Raw genomic sequence first — 22,246 nt, 5'->3', positions numbered from 1 at the left:
ATCTAGAATAGTAGTTGAAATTAAAGCAACTGGGGATTTGAGGATCACAGAGATCTTTGATGCTCTCTTAAATCTCTGAGTTTCTGCTCATAAGTGTTATTTTTTTTTCCTGACATAAATTATTCAGAATGCTCTGTGGGTTACCTCTTCTGCAGCAATCTAATGACTACTGGACCAAGCAAATTCAACAAATTTTGTTATATAATTGTTAGCTTGATGGCAGAGTAATTTACTTTTGGCTTTTCTTCTTCCTTTTCTTCCATGTCTTGAGGAATCGCCAAGTTAACAAATCTCGCCACCAATGCTCTACAAAACTAATCATAATAAATCTGCTAGCCACAGGTGTTGGACCATCAAGACTTTCTGAATTACTTTCAATTTGCCAAATTTTAAATATTTGGCATTATAAGACTATATGATACCAGGTATTCTGCCCTTATATTATTAGAGATAAAACTCAAAAAACTGCACTGCAGAGACAGGAACTCAACAGCAACAGACATGTTACATAAGGGTTGAGCTAGGTAGCTATAGGCTCATATATGTAAGTCACATGGGGTTTAGTATAATACAATAATAAATAACATTTATTGAGCACTTGGTATATCTCCAGCACTGCACTAATAAAATAAGCACATTACAGGCATTATCTCATACATTATTTCCAAGATACATATTATTATCATACCTGTTTTACAGGTTATGAAACTGAGGCACAAAGAAGTTAAGTAACATGTCCCAGGTCACACAGCTAGTAAGTAGTGGAGTTTGAAGTCAAACCCAATTGGTGTGACATGAACCTTTGCTTTTAATAATTCTGCATTACCCTGAAACTATGTGAACTGGCATTTGAAAGAATTTAATGGTGTGTTTTGTTTTATATTGATAATTTAATCCACTCAGATAATTAAGTTAAATGCATGCACTCATTATTGCTGTTCAATATTTATGGCAAATAACTAACATAAAATAGGCCCTTGAAATTCTAAATGGAACCATCCAGAGACCATAGCAAACTCTTAAATTGAAGAACAGCACTAGGGTATGTAATTTCTCCTTTAAACGTAGTAAGGTTTAACTGAAAAATTTAAATGTCCACTTAAATGCAAAAATCAGAGAACAGAACATCAAAGAGATACAGAGGCTAATGTTCTAGACATTCTCCAATCAATTCTCTAAAGCCCCTGACTCTTTTCTTACAGAAAGGCATTGGGATTCCATCCTGCTACTGGCCCTTCTCTCACCAAGGTCTTTTCAGCCACCAAGCCTGCCATTTTCACTCTCAGTCATCTGCACCTGAACCTATAGCCTACACCTAAGTCTTGACTGCTTTAATCTCTGCTTCCAAACACTACCCAATATTAACCACTCTTCCTATAATGGAGGAGGAGGTAAGCAGCAGAGGTGCCCCATCCACTCCTTCCCTTTTCTTGTCAGAGCTAAAATTAGTATTGTGTAGACAAGTTTTCCATCTCTTCCTTCCTGTTTTCCATTGCTCACCTTCCCACTATTTAGTTTACTGACTTAGTCAAGCACACCAGCTTCAAGCCTTGAAATTCAAATCTGTGCATTATATTAGCAAAACTACAAGTTATTATATTTCTCTAACATTTTGGATGGCTCACAGAAATGGTCAAAATAACAAATGTTGCTGTGGGGAATGTGCCTCCACTACCCCAACAGTCAAGTCGCGGAATTGCCTGGGTCCACCTCTCTGTTCAACCAGCCATTATGTCCTCTCCATGACCTCCTCCAGCTAGATTTTAGCTTGGACAAACCACTCTCCCTGTCTCACTGTTGGTCCACCACTGGAAAGAATGATTACCATGTGGTTGACAGGGTATTGGTGTTCCGGCCTGGGATCAGGCCTGAGCCTCTGAGGTGGGAGAGCAGAATTCAGGACATTGGACCACCAGAGACCTCTCAGCCCCACATAATATCAATCGGTGAGAGCTCTCCCAGACATCCCTATCTCAAAGCTAAGAGCCAGCTCCACCCAATGCCAGCAAGCTCCAGTGCTGGACAGCCCGTGCCAAACAACTAGCAAGACAGGAACACAACCCCACCCATTAGCAGAGAGGCTGCCTAAAATCATAATAAGGTAACAGACACCCCAAAACACATCACCGGACATGGCCCTGCCCACCAGTAAGACAAGATCCAGCCCCACCCACAGGAACACAGGCACCAGTGCCCTCCACCAGGAAGCCTACACAAACCACTGAATCAACCTCAGCCACTGGGTGCAGACACAAAAACAACAGGAACTACGAACATGCAGCCTGCGAAAAACAGACCCCCAAACAATAAGTTAAGCAAAATGAGATGACAGAGGAACACACAGCAGATGAAGGAGCAAGGTAAAAACCCACCAGACCAAACAAATGAAGAGGAAATAGGCAGTCTACCTGAAAAAGAATTCAGAGTAATGATAGTAAAGCTGATCCAAAATGTTGGAAATAGAATGGAGAAAATACAAGAAACGTTTAAAAGGACCTAGAAGAACTAAAGAGCCAACAAACAATGATGAACAACACAATAAATGAAATTAAAAATTCTCTAGAAGGAATCAGTAGCAGAATAACTGAGGCAGAAGAACAGATAAGTGACCAAGAAGATAAAATAGTGGAAATAACTACCGCAGAGCAGAATAAAGAAAAAAGAATGAAAAGAATTGAGGACAGTCTCTGGGACAACATTAAACACAGCAACACTCGAATTATAGGGGTTCCAGAAGAAGAAGAGAAAAAGAAAGGGTCTGAGGAAATATTTGAAGAGATTATAGTCGAAAACTTCCCTAACATGGAAAAGGAAATAGTCAATCAAGTCCAGGAAGCACAGAGTCCCATACAGGATAAATCCAAGGAGAAACACTCCAAGAGACATATTAATCAAACTATCAAAAATTCAATGCAAAGAAAAAATATTAAAAGCAGCAAGGGAAAAGCAACAAATAACATACAAGGGAATCCTCATAAGGTTATCAGCTGATCTTTCAGCAGAAACTCTGCAAGCCAGAAGGGAGTGGCAGGACATATTTAAAGTGATGAAAGGGAAAAACCTACAACCAAGATTACTCTACCCAGCAAGGATCTCATTCAGATTTGACAGAGAAATTAAAACCTTTACAGACAAGCAAAAGTTAAGAGAATTCAGCACCACCAAACCAACTTTATAATAAATGCTAAAGGAACTTCTCTGGGCAGGAAACACAAGAGAAGGAAAAGACCTACAAAAACAAACCCAAAACAATTAAGATAATGGTAATAGGAACATACATATCGATAGTTACCTTAAATATAAATGGATTAAATGTTCCACCCAAAAGCACAGACTGGCTGAATGGATACAAAAACAAGACCCATATATATGCTGTCTACAAAAGACCCACTTTGGACCTAGGGACACATACAGAGTGAAAGTGAGGGGATGGAAAAAGATACTCCATGCAAGTGGAAATCAAAAGAAAGCTGGAGTAGCAATTCTCATATCAGACAAAATAGACTTTAAAATAAAGACTATTACAAGAGACAAAGAAGGACACTACATAATGATCAAGGGATCAATCCAAGAGGAAGATATAACAATTGTAAATATTTATGCACCCAACAGAGGAGCACCTCAATACATAAGGCAAATGCCAACAACCATAAAAGCGGAAATCGACAGTAACACAGTAATAATACGGGATTTTAATACCCCACTTTCACCAATGGACAGATCATCCAAAATGAAAATAAATAAGGAAACACAAGCTTTAAATGACACATTAAACAAAATGGAAAACTACAGGCCAATATCACTGATGAACATAGATGCAAATATCCTCAACAAAATACTAGCAAACAGAATCCAACAGCACATTAAAAGGATCATACACCATGATCAAGTGGGGTTTATCCCAGGAATGCAAGGATTCTTCAATATACGCAAATCCATCAATGGGATACACCACATTAGCAAATTAAGGAATAAAAACCATATGATCATCTCAATAGATGCTGAAAAAGCTTTTGACAAAATTCAACACCCATTTATTATAAAAACTCTCCAGAAAGTAGGCATAGAGGGAACCTACCTCAACATAATAAAGGCTATATATGACAAACCCACAGCCAATATCGTTCTCAATGGTGAAAAACCAAAACCATTTCCTCTAAGATCAGGAACAAGACAAGGTTACCCACTCTCACCACTATTATTCAACATGGTTTTGGAAGTTTTAGGCACAGCAATCAGGGAAGAAAAAGAAATAAAAGGAATCAAATTGGAAAACAAGTAAGCTGTCACTGTTTGCAGATGACATGATACTATACATAGAGAATCTTAAAGATGCTACCAGAAAACTACTAGAGCTAATCAATGAATCTGGTAAAGTAGCAGGATACAAAACTAATGCACAGAAATCTCTTGCATTCCAATACACTAACAATTAAAAATCTGAAAGAGAAATTAAGGAAAACTCCCATTTACCACTGCAACAAAAAGAATAAAATACTTAGGAATAAACCTACCTAAGGAGACAAAAGACCTGTATGCAGAAAACTATAAGACATTGATGAAAGAAATTAAAGATGATACAAACAGCTGGAGAGATATACCATGTCCTTGGATTGGAAGAATCAACATTGTGAAAATGATTATACTACCCAAAGCAATCTACAGATTAAATGCAATCCCTATCAAACTACCAATGGCATTTTTCACAGAACTAGAACAAAAAGTTTCACAATTTGTATGGAAACACAAAAGACCCCAAATAGCCAAAGCAATCTTGAGAAGGAAAAACGGAGCTGGAGGAATCAGGCTCCCTGACTTCAGACTATACTACAAAGCTACAGTAATCAAGACAGTATGGTACTGGCACAAAAACAAAAATATAGAATGGAATATTCAATGGAACAGGAGAGAAAGCCCAGAGATAAACCCACGCACATATGGTCACCGTATTTTTGATAAAGGAGGCAAGAATATACAATGGAGAAAAGACAGCCTCTTCAATAAGTGGTGCTGGGAAAACTGGACAGCTACATGTAAAAGAATGAAATTAGAACACTCCCTAAGGCCATACACAAAAATAAACTCAAAATGGATTAAAGACCTAAATGTAAGGCCAGACACTATAAAACTCTTAGAGCAAAACATAGGCAGAACACTCTATGACATACATCACAGCAAGATCCTCTTTGACCCACCTCCTAGAGAAATGGAAATAAAAACAAAAATAAACAAATGGGACCTAATGAAACTTAAAAACTTTTGCACAGCAAGGAAACCATAAACAAGACGAAAAGACAACCCTCAGAATGGGAGAAAATATTTGCAAATGAAGCAACTGACAAAGGATTAATCTCCAAAATTCACAAGCAGCTCATGCAGCTCAATATCAAAAAAAACAACCCAATCCAAAAATGGGCAGAAGACCTAAATACACATTTCTCCAAAGGAGATATACAGATTGCCAACAAACACATGAAAGAATGCTCAACATCACTAACCATTAGCAAAATGCAAATCAAAACTACAAAGAGGTATCACCTCACACCAGTCAGAATGGCCACCATCAAAAAATCTACAAACAATAAATGCTGGAGAGGTGTGGAGAAAAGGGAACCCTCTTGCACTGTTGGTGGGAATGTAAATTGATACAGCCACTATGGAGAACAGTATGGAGGTTCCTTAAAAAACTAAAAATAGAACTACCATACGACCCAGCAATCCCACCACTGGGCATATACCCTAAGAAAACCATAATTCAAAAAGAGTCATTACCACAATGTTCATTGCAGCACTATTTACAATAGCCAGGACATGGAGGCAACCTAAGTGTCCATCAACAGATGAATGGATAAAGAAGATGTGGCACATATATACAATGGAATGTTACTCAGCCATAAAAAGAAACAAAATTCAGTTATTTGTAGTGAAGTGTGTGGACCTAGAGACTCTCATACAGAGTGAAGTAAGTCAGAAAGAGAAAAACAAATACCGTATGCTAACACATATATCTGGAATCTAAAAATAAAAAATGGTTCTGAAGAACCTAGGGGCAGGACAGGAATAAAGATGCAGACATAGAGAATGGACTTGAGGACTCAAGGAGGGGGAAGGGTAAGCTGTGACGAAGTGAGAGAGTAGCACTGACATATATACACTACCGAATGTAAAACAGATAGCTAGTGGGAAGCAGCTGCATAGCACAGGGAGATCAGCTCAGTGTTTTGTGACCACCTAGGGGGGTGGGATAGGGAGGGTGGGAGGGAGAGGCAAGAGGGAGGGGATATGGGGATATATGTATACATATAGCTGATTCACTCTGTTATACAGCAGAAACTAACACAACATTGTAAAGCAATTATACGCCAATAAAGATGTTAATTTAAAAAAAGGAAGAAAGAAAATAAGCTCTAGATAGGGGAAAATAACTGGCAAAATATTTTAAAAGGCATATATGTAGGAAACTGGGGGTAGATGGTGTTCCAAATTTTAAAAGAGAAAACTAAAAGGTTTTTTTTACAAATTTATAAAATTGGTGTATTTGAAAAGGTGTACTAATATTACTATTGCTAATAACAATAACGATGAGTTAATAATAAGGAAAAGCTAAAAAACTGCTTGTATTCAGAAGTTTCCATTTTGGTTTCCTAGTGAATGGTTAAATTCAGTGTAAAATGTGCATAATAATAAGATTGGCATGACCCAAAGGTGCATTTATTGGGGTCCACTAAATTTGTTTTTAAATTCTAGCTGTAATAGCATTAGATGCTAATGGTTTCCTAGAAAAACAGGTCATCAATATTAGATAAAACTTTCTTACCTTACGTTTCCCTCTAGAAATTATTTTTCTGTTTTTATCAGAGGAATGTGTGGTAAATAAATAAAGCATAATATTAAGCTTTGTGCAATAAATGACATACTAACGAAACAGAAATAACCTGAGTAGAGTGTTATGAAGTAGTTTGTAAAAGTTAAAGTACTGGATCAAATCCAGTTAATTTGAAGAACAATTAAAGGTACTGAGTTCTGTATTTAGTTGTTCAGAAAAAATAACATTTTAAATTCACTAGCAACATTCAGTTAATAAAGTTAATAAAAGAAAAAAAAAGAATGTTGCATCCACTGATCTAGTATAACCTACTTTTGTCAAAGGACATAGGATACAATTTTTAAAATCTTGATATATTGTATACAATCCATCATAATGGAAATCAATATATGCAATCTTTCACATATTCTCATGTTTAACAAAAATTTTACTTTTGTTATTTTTCCAGTAATGATCTGTACTGACTTAATCAGTCTCCCCAACTCAACTACTTTTATGACAAGTATCTTGGAATCTTGCTTAACATCAGTAGAAGATTTTAGCAGTCTATATATAACCTCACTAGGATGCTATAAACAGTTTCCTAGGACTAGACCACAATGCCTGAACTGCACATTTTGCATGAAAAATATATGCAAACATCATTAATAAGCCTTTTCTGGTACATTTCTAATCTCGAATAGCAAGTAAATGAAAAGGTCCTCTTATTTTCTCTGGGCAAAAAGAAAGATATTCTTAAGAATTAAGTTTAGATATTCTTTTCTTTAAGAAGACTTGGATGGCTATGCTTCTGAGGTATCACTTTTATCAGTTTTTTAAAATCTATTTGGCAAAGAATAAAATACAGAGACACAACACGGATAGTGAAGAGTATTTTACTACCACTTCTGTTCTTCAATTCGATCAAAAAGTCAACTAGGACAAAAATTAAAGAGGAAAAATATTAGTGGAGACTATGACAGACAAAATAAAAGGATAATTAACTGGAAGATAATAATAAATCTCAATTAAATATAATTCAACAATTTTTAAAGCATTATAATGGTGTTAAATTGACATGAATTTGATTTAACCATTCCATATTAAATTGTACACCTACTATTTTACCCAAATTATCAAATTTGGATTTCATATTTTAATAAGATTATAAAAAAATAAGATTAGAAGTTATGGAAAAATGGAAACAAGGTAAGATGACAAGATGATGGAAACAAATATTTGTTGAGTTTACTGTGTGACAGGCATTGTGCTGCAGTCTTTTCAGATACTTAATTCTCACTAAATCATAACAATCCCGTGAAGACTATTATTGTCTCCATTCTAAAGATAAGGAAATTCAGTGAGGGCAGATCACCTGCCCAAAGCTGCATGACTAGTAAGCAGAAGAGATGAGATTTGATTTCAAAGCCCACACACTTTCCACCCACTACTACATTCTTTGGCAGAATGGAATACATTGCCTTTCACTCCACTTTCACTCCCAAATAAATAGTGAGCAGAGCTAAAAGAAAATCTGTAATAATTTCTATACTCGCATCAACAAATATTAAGGGGACATCACTTTCCTCATACGAATCTCATTTCAGTATTTCCATTTTTCATGACTCAATGAAATTTATCCTTTAAACTTCATTACAAATATTTTTAAAACTTTAAATAAGCAAATCATTTAATTTTAGAGCTACAGATTTCAAGTCTGTTTTCACCTTTAAAAAAACTGAAAAATATTCCCAAAGTCTTCTTTTAATTACAATAAAATCAGACAAAGAATGCTTGGGGAATGGAACGTTCTGATTTCAACTATTTTTCAAAACCCAATACCTGCCTGCTGCCTCTGTCAACACCTGCACTGTCTCCACCCTGCAACCAATCACCACGGAGCCCCGCCCTGCAGCTGCAGCCGCAGCTGCCTGTGTCGCTGCCACTTTGGTATCCACTGCATGATTAGGCCACAGTTTTCAATGAGTAAACATAATCCTTTCTGTCATCACACATTTACGGAGTTTCTGAAGGTCAGTGAAGATTACTGCCAAGCACATTATGACCTTTATGAGGACATGAGAGCTGTAGAAATTCACTACCACCTCCACCAAGAAGCTGCATAAGAGCAGTTACCTGGACACAGAAGTGTTGAACTGAAATCCACAGAGCATTTTCCAGTTCTGACCTAGACAGGGTGAGCCTCAAAACACTTCCTCTCTGTTGCTCAGTATTACAGGATTGAAGACTTTCTTCTTCTTAGGAGGTTCATCTCATTCCCCATTATTCCCAACTTCATACTCAAAGCACTGAGAATTTCAAGTGGAATAAGCTGAAGTTTCTTTACATCATTTCTGTATTCAATTTGTTTAATTCTTTCATAGCCCTAATAAGTATTTTTTGACTAAATTAATATGTCTTGCATGAACTGCCCAACTCCCATTGAAGGCACATACAAAAACATGATTTTTATTATTATACACAATCCAAACAAAGAGACCTTGAACAAAGTTATTGAGAAACTTAAGAAATATGGATTACCACAATAGTAAGAGTATGTGAAGCAATGTATGACACTGCTCTTACAGAAAAAGAAGGCATCCATGTTCTTGACTGGCCTTTTCATGAAGGTGCACCACCATCCAACCTTACTGTTGATGGCTAGTTATGTCTTGTGAAATCAAGTTTTATGAAGAACCTGGTTACTATACTGCTGTTCACCGTGTTGCAAGCCTTGGAACAGCTCCACTGCTTGTTGCCCTAGCATTAACAGAAGGCGGAATGAAACAGGAAGATGCAGTACAGATCAGAAAACAAAAGCAGCATGGAGATTTTAACGTCAAGCAACTTTTGTACTTAGAGAAGTATCATTCTCAAATATGTTTGTGCTGCAAAGACTTCAATGGTCAATAAAACTGAGGTGTCTGATGCTGTTGTCTTGGAAGTAGAACTTCAAACAGGACCTAATTTGTTGCACATATTAGCCAAGAAGTTGGCTCAGTGAACAAGTCTAATGAAGCTTTTACAGGAGTATTGAAAAGCAATTTTACCAGTTTACCTGCTTGACAGAACTTCTATGTTTAGGTTACGATCAATGTATTTGGACACTTAGCAAAAGATTCTTGCTGTTCAGCATTTCAAATTTGTTTATCATTTGTTCCAATTCCTGAACTCATGCAGTACTGAGTTATAAGTCTTAAAATCTATTCCCATGCTAGAATCTTTTCAATGCATAAGAAATTTAGAAAGATTAGGTACCAAAATATCCAGTGTAACACTTGTATATTTTTTAGGATCATATAGAACTAAAACCCTAGGAACTAAGAATACTCTAGATCTTATGTGGTTTACTGCTTCAGTCATTTCTTACATTGAAAGCAGGGCCTATATAGTTATTTCCTTGCTCACTTTACATTTACATTTGCCCACATTCATACCAGTATACATCAGGTTTGCATAACCATTGATTTTTGTGAAATTTTTTACCAAGTCATATGGTGTTATTTAATATCTTTCCATAAATCTCATTTCTGCTGTTATGGAAAATCTGCATTTTGAAAATCTACATTGTATATAGAAGTATATCTTTAACATCTCCAAGCAAAAAAGCTTTACAATTATTTTAATGTTTGCACTTTTGTGTGCCACTTAACAGGAAGAGCCTAAAAAGGAACAGGAGAGGGCTATTAAATATTTCTAGTAAGATACTGCCTTTATCTTGTATAGAATATGTAGCATATGCTCTTTAATTTAGTAAATATTTTTTAAAGATAAAGATGTTTTGTTATTGTAGCTAATTCTTAGTCATAAAATTTTTGAAATTCTTGTTATTTTTCCATACCTACTGGAAGTTGTTTACCAGCTATTATTTTTGTTGGAAATGTGCTTTTATTTCTTCTCTTCCCAACCTCCCTTTCAGAAAAAAAAGTGGGGACGTCACTGGTGGCGCAGTGGTTAAGAGTCCGCCTGCCAATGCAGGGGACACAGGTTCAATACCTGGGAAGATCCCACATGCCACGGAGCAACTAAGCCCATGTGCCACAAATACTGAGCCCGCGAGCCACAACTACTGAGCCCATGCTCCACAACAAGAGAAGCCACCGCAATGAGAAGCCCAAGCACTGCAATGAAGAGTAGTCCCCGCTCGCCGCAACTAGATAAAGCCTGTGCACAGCAGTGAAGACCCAACTCAGCCAAAAATAAATAAATTAATAAATTAATTTTTAAAAAAAAGAAGTGGGTTTCTGCTAGTGAACTGAGCAGACATCTAATTTTTATATGCCTTTTGAGCTGTGTAACTCAATACTTGGATACTTGATAGTTTATTATGAAATTGACCAAATGGTGATGTATATTAATGTTAGTTTGACCATATACTTATATTGTCTTGTAATATATGGTTATAGTTCTGTGAGACAAATAATTTGTCAGTGTTCACCAGTTTGTAAAAACCTAGTGCGAGAGCTAAACATCTAAATAAATAATGAAATGAAAAAAAAAAAAAAGACAATATCTAAACTACTTTCTTGAATAAGTACAATCAATCTACTAAATAAAAATCTTTATCAGTATATCAAAGCTAACATTTGAATATCTATTTTTATTAAATATAACAAAATAGACAGAAAAAGTACAGAATATTAAGTTAGCTTTTACTTGCCCAGAATAAATCTGAAAATATATTTGTAGAACAAGCTCCCTAATATGATTTTATTTGATTGTCCTTTGCTTCCAGTATGATAGAAAAAAACTGACAGTTTAGGTAAATTAAGTTCTGATTAATATGGGTTTTACTTTCTGAAATAACATATCTGAGTTTCATGATTTGAAGCCTTGGAGATGGATATAATTAAATATAAGTTAATGGGTAGGTATAAGGATTTAATGTCAGGGTACCTTTTACTGAATTGAGTAATCTACCACTCATGCTCAGGTCAAATTCTTAGAAACCATTAAAATAAAACTCTGTGAAATATCTTTTCTCCAAAGAAATCAAATTATGTTCACAAATGTTAATTTCACTTATCCTTTTAACATCCCTGAGTCAGATATAACATGACAGAGAATTACAACATTGTTTCTATCAATTCTCCACTAGAAGTCCTCAGAAATTTCTTAGAAATACTTATTATTATTACCACTTTCCATAGTGAAATGTCAAGTTGATCTGACTTATTTTGAGGTCACTCCCACTGCCATCAGCCAAGCACTTAGGTTTTTCATGGAATTTATAGTTCACTCTTCTGCCCTTTTCTCTTCCTTGTATCCCCACATCAGTTGAAATTATAAAAATTGGCAAGTGTATTCTAAACACCATATGCTCTCAATACATATTTGTTGGTTGGAAAAGGGAAGGAGGAAGAAGGAAAGAAGAAAGAAGAAAGGAAAAGAAGTAAATTAAATTAGTGTGTATCCCACCCCCACCAATTGTCTTTCTTCCTTCCTATTTCTCAGACCAACCTAGCACCTACCTAAAGTTATATGACATCAAACGTATCAGCCTCCTTTTATTGGTCCCCCAATACAGTTGTTCCTGGGTATCTGCAGGGGGTTGGTTCCAGGAATCCCTATGATTACTAAAATCCACAGATGTTCAAGTTCTTTATATAAAATGACTTGGTATTTGCATGTTAACCTACACAGCAATATCCTCCCTGTACTTTAAATCATCTCTAGACTATTTACAATAATATCTCATTGTGGTTTTCTTTGCATTTCCCTGATGCTTAGTGATGTTAAGCACCTTTTCATGTACTTATTGGCCATCTGTATGTCTTCTTTGGAAAATGTCTATTCAGATCCTCTGCTCATTTTTTGATTGGATTGTTTGGTTTTTTGCTATTGAGTTTACGAGTTCTTTATATATTTTGACCACTAACCCCTTATCAGACATATGATTTGCAAATATTTTCTCCTATTCAGTAGATTGCCTTTTCATTTTGTGGATGGTTTCCTTTTGTACAGAAGCTTTTTAGTTTGATGTAGTCCCACTTGTTGATTTTTGTTTTTGTTGCCTTTGGTTTTGATGTCAAATCCAAAAAATCATCACCAAGACCAACATCAAACAGCTTACTGCCAGTGTTTTCCTCTAGGAGTTTTATGGTTTCAGGTCTTACGTTCAAGTCTTTAATCCATTTTAAGTTTATTTTTATATATGGTGTGAGAAAATGTTCTAATTTCAATCTTTTACATGTAGCTGTTTAGTTTTCCCAGCACCATTTATTGAAGAGACTGTCCTTTCCCCATTGTATATTTTTAGCTCCTCTGTCGTAAATTAACTGATCATATATGTGTGGATTTATTTCTGGGCTCTCTATTCTGTTCCACTGGTCTATGCATCTGTTTTTATGCAATACTATACTGCTTTAATTACTATGGCTTTTTAATATAGTTTGAAATCAGGGAGTTTGATGCCCCCAGCTTTGTTCTTCTTTCTCAAGACTGCTTTGGCTATTTGGGGTCTTTTGTGGTTTTATATAAACTTTAGGGTTGTTTTTTCTATTTCTGTGAAAAATGCCATTGGAATTTTGATATGGATTGCACTCGGTAGTACAGACATTTGGGTAGTACACACTGCTTTGGGTAGTACAGACATTTTAACAGTATTAATTCTTCCAGTCCACAAAACACAGATTATCTTTCCACTTATTTGTGTATTCTTTAATTTCTTTCATTAATGTCTTATAGTTTTCAGCATACAGGTCTTTTACCTCCTTGGTTAAATTTATTCCTAGGTATTTTATTGTTCTTGATGGAACTGTTTTCTTAATTTCTCTTTCTGATAGTTTGTTATTAGTAGAGGCATAAGAGATTTTCATATATTGGTTTTGTATCCTGCAATTTTACTGATTTTGTTTATTAGTTCTAACAATTTTTTGGTGGAGTCTCTTTAGGGTTTTCTATACATAATAGTATGTCATCAGCAAATAGAGACAGTTTAAGAGCTTGAACTCTTAAACACTATGCTAAATGCCTCCAATCTAAATTGTGATTTCTTTACATTTACAACACGATCCTTGGAAGCCACTGAATCTTAAATTGGTTTATAATTGATTTTAAAATAATCATTCAGCAAGACTATTTAACAAGGCCATCACAAATACTTAGGAAATCAAGTTATTGCACATTCTGACATAAAAACTTGACATAAGACACCAACAGGGCACTCTATTGGAGGGCCAAAATGAAAATAAAAATAATTTTCTGAGTTATTTTCAAACTAAAATAGATGGACAGCTCTAGAGAAAGCTTATTATAGGAGGAAGCTCTGAAGACAAGCTACTGTAATTTTGGTAAGGTTATTAGATTATTGTTTACAATAGTAAATCCAGTATACTGAGTTATCATGCAAACATCAACTTCCTAAGATGTATCAACAGTTATACTTATTTTTAATTAATTGCTTTCATTTATCCTTCTTCAATATTTCACTTATTTATACTGATGAATTGGGCAACACAATATAATATAATCATTATACAAGGATTCTAGCATTAGGTCTGCCACCACACAGTTGTTGACCTTAAACATCACTTTACCTCCCAGGAACACATTTTTCTCATGTGTAAAATAAAGGATTTCCCTGGACTACTAATTTTGAGGTCTTTAAAGACAACTTTTATCCCCAAATTTTCAAATATGAAAAGCTTTTGAAGAATAAAAAAAAATTTTATGGTACAAAGATCTTACAGGAAGAAAACTGTCATTTAGATTTTATGGCTACCAAAAGAGAATTTACAGTCAAATTATTAAAATTAATAAGAGTTCAGTGAGTTGCTAGAACAATACACAAAAACCAACTGCATGCGCATCAGAAGTAAGAAAATGTATTTTTAAAGGGTACCACTTACAGTATCAACCAAAAAAATATGACAACTAAAAATTCTACCGAAAACTAAAAATTCAAAATTATAAAGCTTGGACTTCCCTGGTGGCGCAGTGGTTAAGAATCCGCCTGCCAATGCAGGCGACACGGGCTCGAGACCTGGTCCAGGAAGATCCCACATGCCGCGGAGCAACTAAGCCTGTGCGCCACAACTACTGATCCTGTGCTCTAGAGCCCGCAAGCCACAACTACTGAGCCTGCGTGCCACAACTACTGAAGCCTGCGCGCCTACAGCCCATGCTCCGCAACAAGAGAAGCCACCCCAATGAGAAGCCTGCACACCGCAACAAAGAGTAGTTCCCGCTCGCCGCAACTAGAGAAAGCCCGCACACAGCAATGAAGACCCAACGTGGCCAAAAATAAATAAATAAATAAATTTATTTATTTATTAAAAAAAAAGCCAATATGTTTTAAAAAAACAAAAATTATAAAGCTTAGTTGAAAGATGTTAAACATATAATTAAATGTACATATACCTTATTCATAAATTGAATGATAAAATACCATAAAGAAGCCCATTCTCTCTAGATTAATCTAAAACTCACTGCATTGCAAATCAAAATCCCAAAAGGATTTTAAGAACTTGACAAGCTGATTGTAAACTTAATATGGAAGAACAAGACCCCAAGACAATTCAAAAGAAGACCAAAGTCAAGGAAATCAAATTCCCAGATATGAAGACAGTGTCAGGAATGAAGACATTGTGGTACTGATGAAAAATAAGCATCTGTCACTTCTTCAACAGCCCAAAACCCTTCTATCTATTTACAAATCAATAAAGAAATTTCCCCTTTGCTCCATAAAACCCTTAATGGTCTCCTTTGTCTTGAATATGGATCTTATTATCTAAACATAAGAGCATGATAGCAGTGGCCAAAATGCTCCTTTTAGCATTGTCACTATTCTCCTCCTCAGAGCACATTTCAGCTTCTTAACTATCCTAAACGTTCACCTATTCAAGATATTATGCACTTCACCAAGAACATCACGTGGAGTGGCAGACAGATCAGCTGCCAACGTGAGAATAAAATGACAGACTGCTCAGAATACGTAAGTATCTATATTCAAACACTATTATTTGTATTTTTACAAAGTATATGAGAAAAAATACTGTTGGGAAATGACAGAAGACAAGAAGCAGAATACTCAAAGGCATGAGTTAATATTATCTTGACAATAACTACGATAATATATTACAAATTATTTACAAAGCATATTTACTACTGTTCTAGTCCTTTTGTTCACAAAAAAAGAGGTAAAATCATAAAATAAAAGTAGTAATAAAGTTTTAACTGTATATTTAATTATTGAGAAAATTTTATAAATTAACTAATGGTTTAAAAAATATCACTCAGTAACCTCCCTGTACAGGGTACTCTACAAAGTTCTACATAGTGACACAAAGGAAAGAAAGCTATATGGGTAGGAAAGGACAGCACAGAGGATATTCTAAGTGCTCTAAGTGGGATGAATGGTTAAAAAAAAAATAGAAATAGGAGTGAATAAATATTATGTAGTAGACATCGTAACAAATCAACAAATGAACATAGTAAGTTGTAATTAACAAAGCAGTAAAGACTGAACACTGGTTGAAATTTTTGGATTTTTTTAGAGAAACAACAGTCACTGCAGATTCTTAATTGTGGGAGTTAAAAGATAAAAGCAGTGTCTGAGACAGATAATTCTAACAGCTGTGTGTAGGATGGGCTGGAGGGGGAAAGAGACTAGAGACAGGGAATAAACAGCTACAAAGCTGCTGAAGTACAGAAGCATGAAGTACATGAAGCATGAAATCATGAAGACTTAGACAATAGTAAAAACTACAGAAAAAATAGGAAAATGGGAAGGTGCTCCTTATATTATTCAATTAATATGAATGATTTTCATAAGCACCACATTCAACATGTAGATATACATTTTTTAATTAAATAAGGTATAAATGATCAGTGTGCATTTTACCAACCTCTATAGGACTGTCATAAGAATAACATGAGATCATGTTATAAAAAGAATTCTCTAACTGTAAATATTACATAAATATTATCTGTTGTAATTTCTTAGGGAGGACATAGCTGTGAAATAATAGAAATGCTCCAGCCATAAAGTCCAAACACCTGAATTCAAATTCTGGTTCTATTATTTAACAGTGCCTTTAATGTACCTTAAGCAAGTCATTTAACCATTCTGAGTAACCATTTTTAATATGTAAAAAGGGGGGGAGGGGATTCTCTCATAAAAGTTCAAGGAATAAATAATTCTTTATAAAATCCCTAACACAGTATCTGAATTATGGTGGACAGTGGATAGTGAATGTGTGTTGCAGGGGGGATGGAGGAGGAGGCCAAAAATAGGGGTCCATTTTGGCTGACCTTATCGGAAAGTCACAAGCATCTCCAATGAACCGTAATAACCATGCTTTTCTCTATATTATTTTAATGAGAAATTATACAAGAAAATTCCTGAAGTATCTTATTAATGTTCCACCGTACACAGTATCTTCTTATGTATAAGATCAAATCCGCAGCAGAATAAAAAATAACTGTCAAAAGCTATATTACCAATCTGATTTTTAAAACAACAATAACAGGCAGTTTGTGATTATTTTCTTTTTTAATTTACAACATTACCAGAATTCACATTTCTAATTCTAATATTTATTACTTGAGAAAGAAGTTAAAAAGAATAAGAGACCAAAAACTCAAAAGTGCATTCTGAGGGAACTTAAACAGTAGGAAGATAGGGAATAACTTGTCTTCGGCAAGACTCTATAGACTTCTCATAGAAAGAAATGAATCTGAAGTTCCCTGGTGAGATCACCCCACCCATGGATCCCAAAAGTAGGAGTCAGGGAATAGTTTATAAAATCTACTATAGAGCACTTTTAGCCCAGTGCAGTTTAAGAATAAAGATCTAAAGAGACTATAAATAAGCAATATTCATATATATTTCCTTTCTAACCTAGACCAATTAGGTTCCACTTAACTAGGGATCTTTAGCATACTATTCATTCATTCATTCATTCAACTCTGCACAATATATTAAAGAATGTACTGGGAGGAATACAAATATAGTATCAGAACCTACCTTGAAGAAATAAGATCAATACATACAAAAAAGTGCCATGATAGAAGTACAAATAAAATATTTATGCAAGAAGGACTGAGAAAGCTTTAGGGAATGTAGGAAGTGAATTTGGGCATAGGAAAACTAGAAAGGAGGGTGGAAGGAATAAACTGTAGACGGAAGGACCAGTGTAAGGCAATGACAGAGGCCAAAACAGAGACTTATAAGAAGGTATTGGCTAGAGCATAAGGAATTGAAATTAAATGATCAGAATATTAGATATGGACAGATTGCAAAAGCCTTGAGTTCCAGCATAAGGGATTTGAACTTTATTTTGCACACCCTAAGAGTTTATGAGTAAGGGGAGATGAAGAAAGGTTTAAATTAAGAATATTAATCTCACATAATGATTAAAATACAGAGTAAGGGAAAAAATAGTGTCAGAAAAGCTACTGGACCATCACTGAGTCGCTTTGCTGTACACAGAAATTAACACAACATTGTAAATCAACTCTACTTCAATAAAAATTTAAAAAAAAAAAGAAAAGCTACTGGATTTAACTATAGAAATAGTTTATCAGATAGGGATCGTTATAAAAACTCACATCCACCCAACTCGTAGCAGAGCTAAATCATATTTTAAGAAAAATTATATACACATTTAACTCCATAAACTTAATTCTTATGCATTGAGCCAAAAAAAATAAAAGGAAAGACAGACGTCATCCACCCTATTACTCAATGCATTTATTCCCCAAAGTAAACATGAGATGAGATGGGAGCTACAATTCTACATTCCCTCAGTCTCAATTCCCATGTGCCTCTCACAGCATGAGCATCACGATTCTAGTGTTAAAGATATGGCTATTTTTCATATAACATGTCCCTTAATCCTAAGTGAACCACTTCATCAAATGTTCCACCAAAGAAAAAGAAAACAGTAACTTGCTCTAGCACTGCTCTAAAACTGCTATGTTAGACTTGATGAAAGATAATACTATACTATGTTTTATGTGCTATTTAAGAAATTTCACAAGAAAAATTTTAGCTCAATTTTTGCTTCACATACTGACTTTAGAACCTAAGCCCTGCTTAATGCCTTTTCGCTTCCTCATCTTAAGCATTTAAAGCATACAGGAGGTAGCAAAACAGGGATTTAGTCCAGAACAAGTATTTGAGGACACAAAATTTCCTAAAAATAGTGAAATGTTTCAGGAAGCTAAAACCAGGCAAAGAAAAACAAAATCTCTGAGGGTGGGTAAGGTTACAGAAAGCATGGGCACAAAGTGCAAGACACCTGAACTCCATGGAACCTACGTATGAAAAGGGTAATAGATAAGGTAGAGGGCAATTATGAACCGCTTATGAGCACGTCTTTTTATTTTCCCCCATAACCATTAAAATCCCTTCTCTGAATCAATATTTTGATACAGTATTATAAAATTCTGGCAACTTATGTATTAAAAAGTCTTTTATAACATTAACATTTGCTAAAAACTAGACTAACACACTTTAGAAGACAAATGTTTTTACTTTTAAAGTACAGACCTGTGTTTGTTTTGCCTAACTGGTTAAAGTATTTCCAAGTCACAAGTTTATTTATCCAATACCTACTGAGCACCTACTATGTGCCAAGTACTGTGCTAGATGCTAGAAGTACAAAGTGAAATAAAATATAATTCTTGTTCCCTTCACGGAGTTTATAATCTAATGAGGGAGACATACTATAACTAGTATAACCATGTTATAATCAAAGTACAGACAAAGGATACCATAAAAGCAAACAAGGAGGTCAAGAATACTTTTTTGAAGAAGTACTAAAGTGAATTTGGAAGGTCAGGTAAAAGTTACAGCTGTGCTTCCTAACTTCACTGTGCACCAGAACCACATATAGAGTTGATGTCTAGGACTCACTTCAGATTTAGTGAATTAGAATCTCCAGGGGTGAAGCCGAGAAATCAGTATTTTTAACATGTACCTTGAGTGATTCAGAATCACGGCCAGGTTTTGCTGGCAGTGAGCTAGAAGTATAGACAACCATTCCAGGCAAAGAGAATAGCTCAGTATAGTTGGAGTAGGTGAAATACAGACAGAAAATCAAACAGAAATCAGAACAAGAGTACTGACACAATTAATGTGACATTTCAAACAGGATCTAAGGAATTGATGTGAACTTCCACAATAAAAGGCAATCATCTGTGTCATGTGTTTCGGTAAATGATTTCTGACATGAACTAGTTTCTTATTGAAGTATATGGAAAAACTAAATGCAAATACTTTGCACTGCAAGACAAAGTAAAATGCTCCTTTTAAAAAGCAAGTAAGGTAAAACAAAACAAAACAGAGTTCTACTCATAATTTTTATTCAATGCAGTGACCACTCATTTTTCTCAGGATACACAGCCTGAGAAGCTATGATATATGTCAGAAGCTAGGATAATACTGTTTTAACTTGAAAATGTTCCATAATGTATAAAATAAATTCAAACTGTATTTTGAAATTCAAGCTTTAAAACTGAAAACCACTCAATGATTTTAAGTTTCCAAACTGTTATTTCATAATAGTTTATTACTTTCTGACTAAAATTTACTTCTAATTATATTTTATACTTAATTCCAGGTAGGAGTAAAGTGAGATAAGTCACCAAGAAGAGGAGTATTCACGATAACAGACTAAAAGCCAAATAGAATCTATTCTCTTGATCGCTGTTTATTAAGTAACAAATGTTTTAAATCATCAACTGTTTCAATCCCCAATTCATTCTCCAACAAAGACTTCATAACCAGAGATGTAGACAGGAAAGCATTTGAAACAGGAATAAGCTTTTAAAGAATATTCTTCAGAAACCCAAGGACAAACCTACTAATTATTATATATAAAATACATCCTACAGTTATATTCTATTTCTAAAAAGTCCATCTAAATCTTACTTAAATCATTTAAACATATCCTAATGACTTATGGCCAGGACAAAGACTCATTTACCAAAGTGAAACCTACTGCCAAACCATGCATAGTAATTCCCTGAAGGAGCACATTGGGTATAGAAGCAATAGCAGTTAAGAATCAACAGACTAACCACATACACCTATTTGAGAACTAATTAACAAATAACAGTAATCAGCTAATTACAAGAATAATTCTTATACTTGATATAACAAATCATCCTTTCTCAGACTTAATTTAATGTACTTTTTAAAAATGGTATTACCAAGATGCCTTAACTTCCAGATGAAATACAGGAATTAAATTACAGCTCCGAGGCTATAGCTGTCAGCTTCTTAGGTTAAAATGATCTATTGACATAGACTGTAAGATAACTTTGTTTCCTGAGTCATGCCCTGCTTCCTTTCTTCTCCTGCAGCACTTTATACATATCTCTATTCACTTTACTGTAAGTACCTAAATCCTGCAAAGAAGGTAGTACCATCACCATGTAATAGCTGAGAAAATAGGCTTAGTATCACGAAATGATTAACCAAAATCAGCCTTAAACCCAGATTTCAAACTCAGATCTGTTTAACTGCAAAGCTCTTTCCACACTGCCTCACAGGTAGAGAGGAACACAGGACTAAGTAAATTAAACCTAAGTAACTGAACTGACTGCAATTTCTTCTATAACTGCTTTGGAAGTAGCAAAAATAGATCTATCATATCTGACAAACCAAATGTAGAGGACAGGTATTTAGGGGTGGAGGTGTGGGAGTTCTGCTTAGGACCTGAGCTCCCTCATATAATTAGGGAATATACCACTTTATGAGTCTTCACAGAAGGTAGAGCCCCCCCCTCCTTACAGAGAAGCTAACAATGCCACATAGTCATTCTTCTTGTCACCCCTGCAGCATGGACATGGGCACTTAATCTATATTCTGCCAACATGACATTCCCACCAAGGACTCTAAATTAAGAGCTAGAGACAGTAAGAAGCTGGGACGGCAAAGGTCAGATTTTGGCAGCAGGCCGCAGAAGCAACATTAAGTTTCCAAAGGCAATGGTAGCAGTAATGTAGTAGCTGAGTCTAGCCATCAGCAATTCAAGGTGCATTCCTATCACTGGACTGGTTTTATGCCATGATTTTTAGATATGTCTTTTCTGTTACGTAGTCTCTCTTGTTCCTGACTCTTTAAGGCCTCAGCCTTCCCAGCAATTTGGTAAACTAATCAATATGCTTTCAATAAATACCTTTTCTACTTGAATTGGTCAGAATTGCCTTCTGTTGCCTACAATTGAACCTAGACTGAAGCATTGAATAATTAAATAAATGACACTGAACAATTATACTTTATCAAATCTTTTTACCTTAGTGTTGATTGTTGTTTTATATAATTTGCCATTATGCTCTTAAGAACTATTTTATACATGATAGTTATGCTCTAACAACAACAAAATAACTTCATATTAGGTTTCTTTATGTTTTTCAAAGCAACACAAAAACACAAATATAATATCTAAAGGTGATTTTCACTGAGGATCAGAGTAAAGCTTTATTAAG

General features: G+C 35.0%; 1 protein-coding gene and 1 pseudogene across 1 annotated transcript in view; one reads left to right on the top strand and one right to left on the bottom strand.

Annotated features, from left to right (window-relative positions):
- The window catches only part of PIGK (phosphatidylinositol glycan anchor biosynthesis class K), a 137,657-nt gene that overhangs the window by 103,325 nt on the left and 12,086 nt on the right, over nucleotides 1-22,246 (bottom strand). The gene's annotated exons all lie outside the window — the stretch shown is intronic.
- On the top strand, nucleotides 9,229-9,718 carry LOC133089037 (protein tyrosine phosphatase type IVA 1-like; annotated as a pseudogene).

The sequence above is a fragment of the Eubalaena glacialis genome, chromosome 3, assembly GCF_028564815.1.
Source record: "Eubalaena glacialis isolate mEubGla1 chromosome 3, mEubGla1.1.hap2.+ XY, whole genome shotgun sequence".
Taxonomy (NCBI): Eukaryota; Metazoa; Chordata; class Mammalia; order Artiodactyla; family Balaenidae; genus Eubalaena; species Eubalaena glacialis.
Note: the sequence above shows the minus strand (reverse complement) of the source record. Positions and strands in the feature narration are given on the sequence as shown.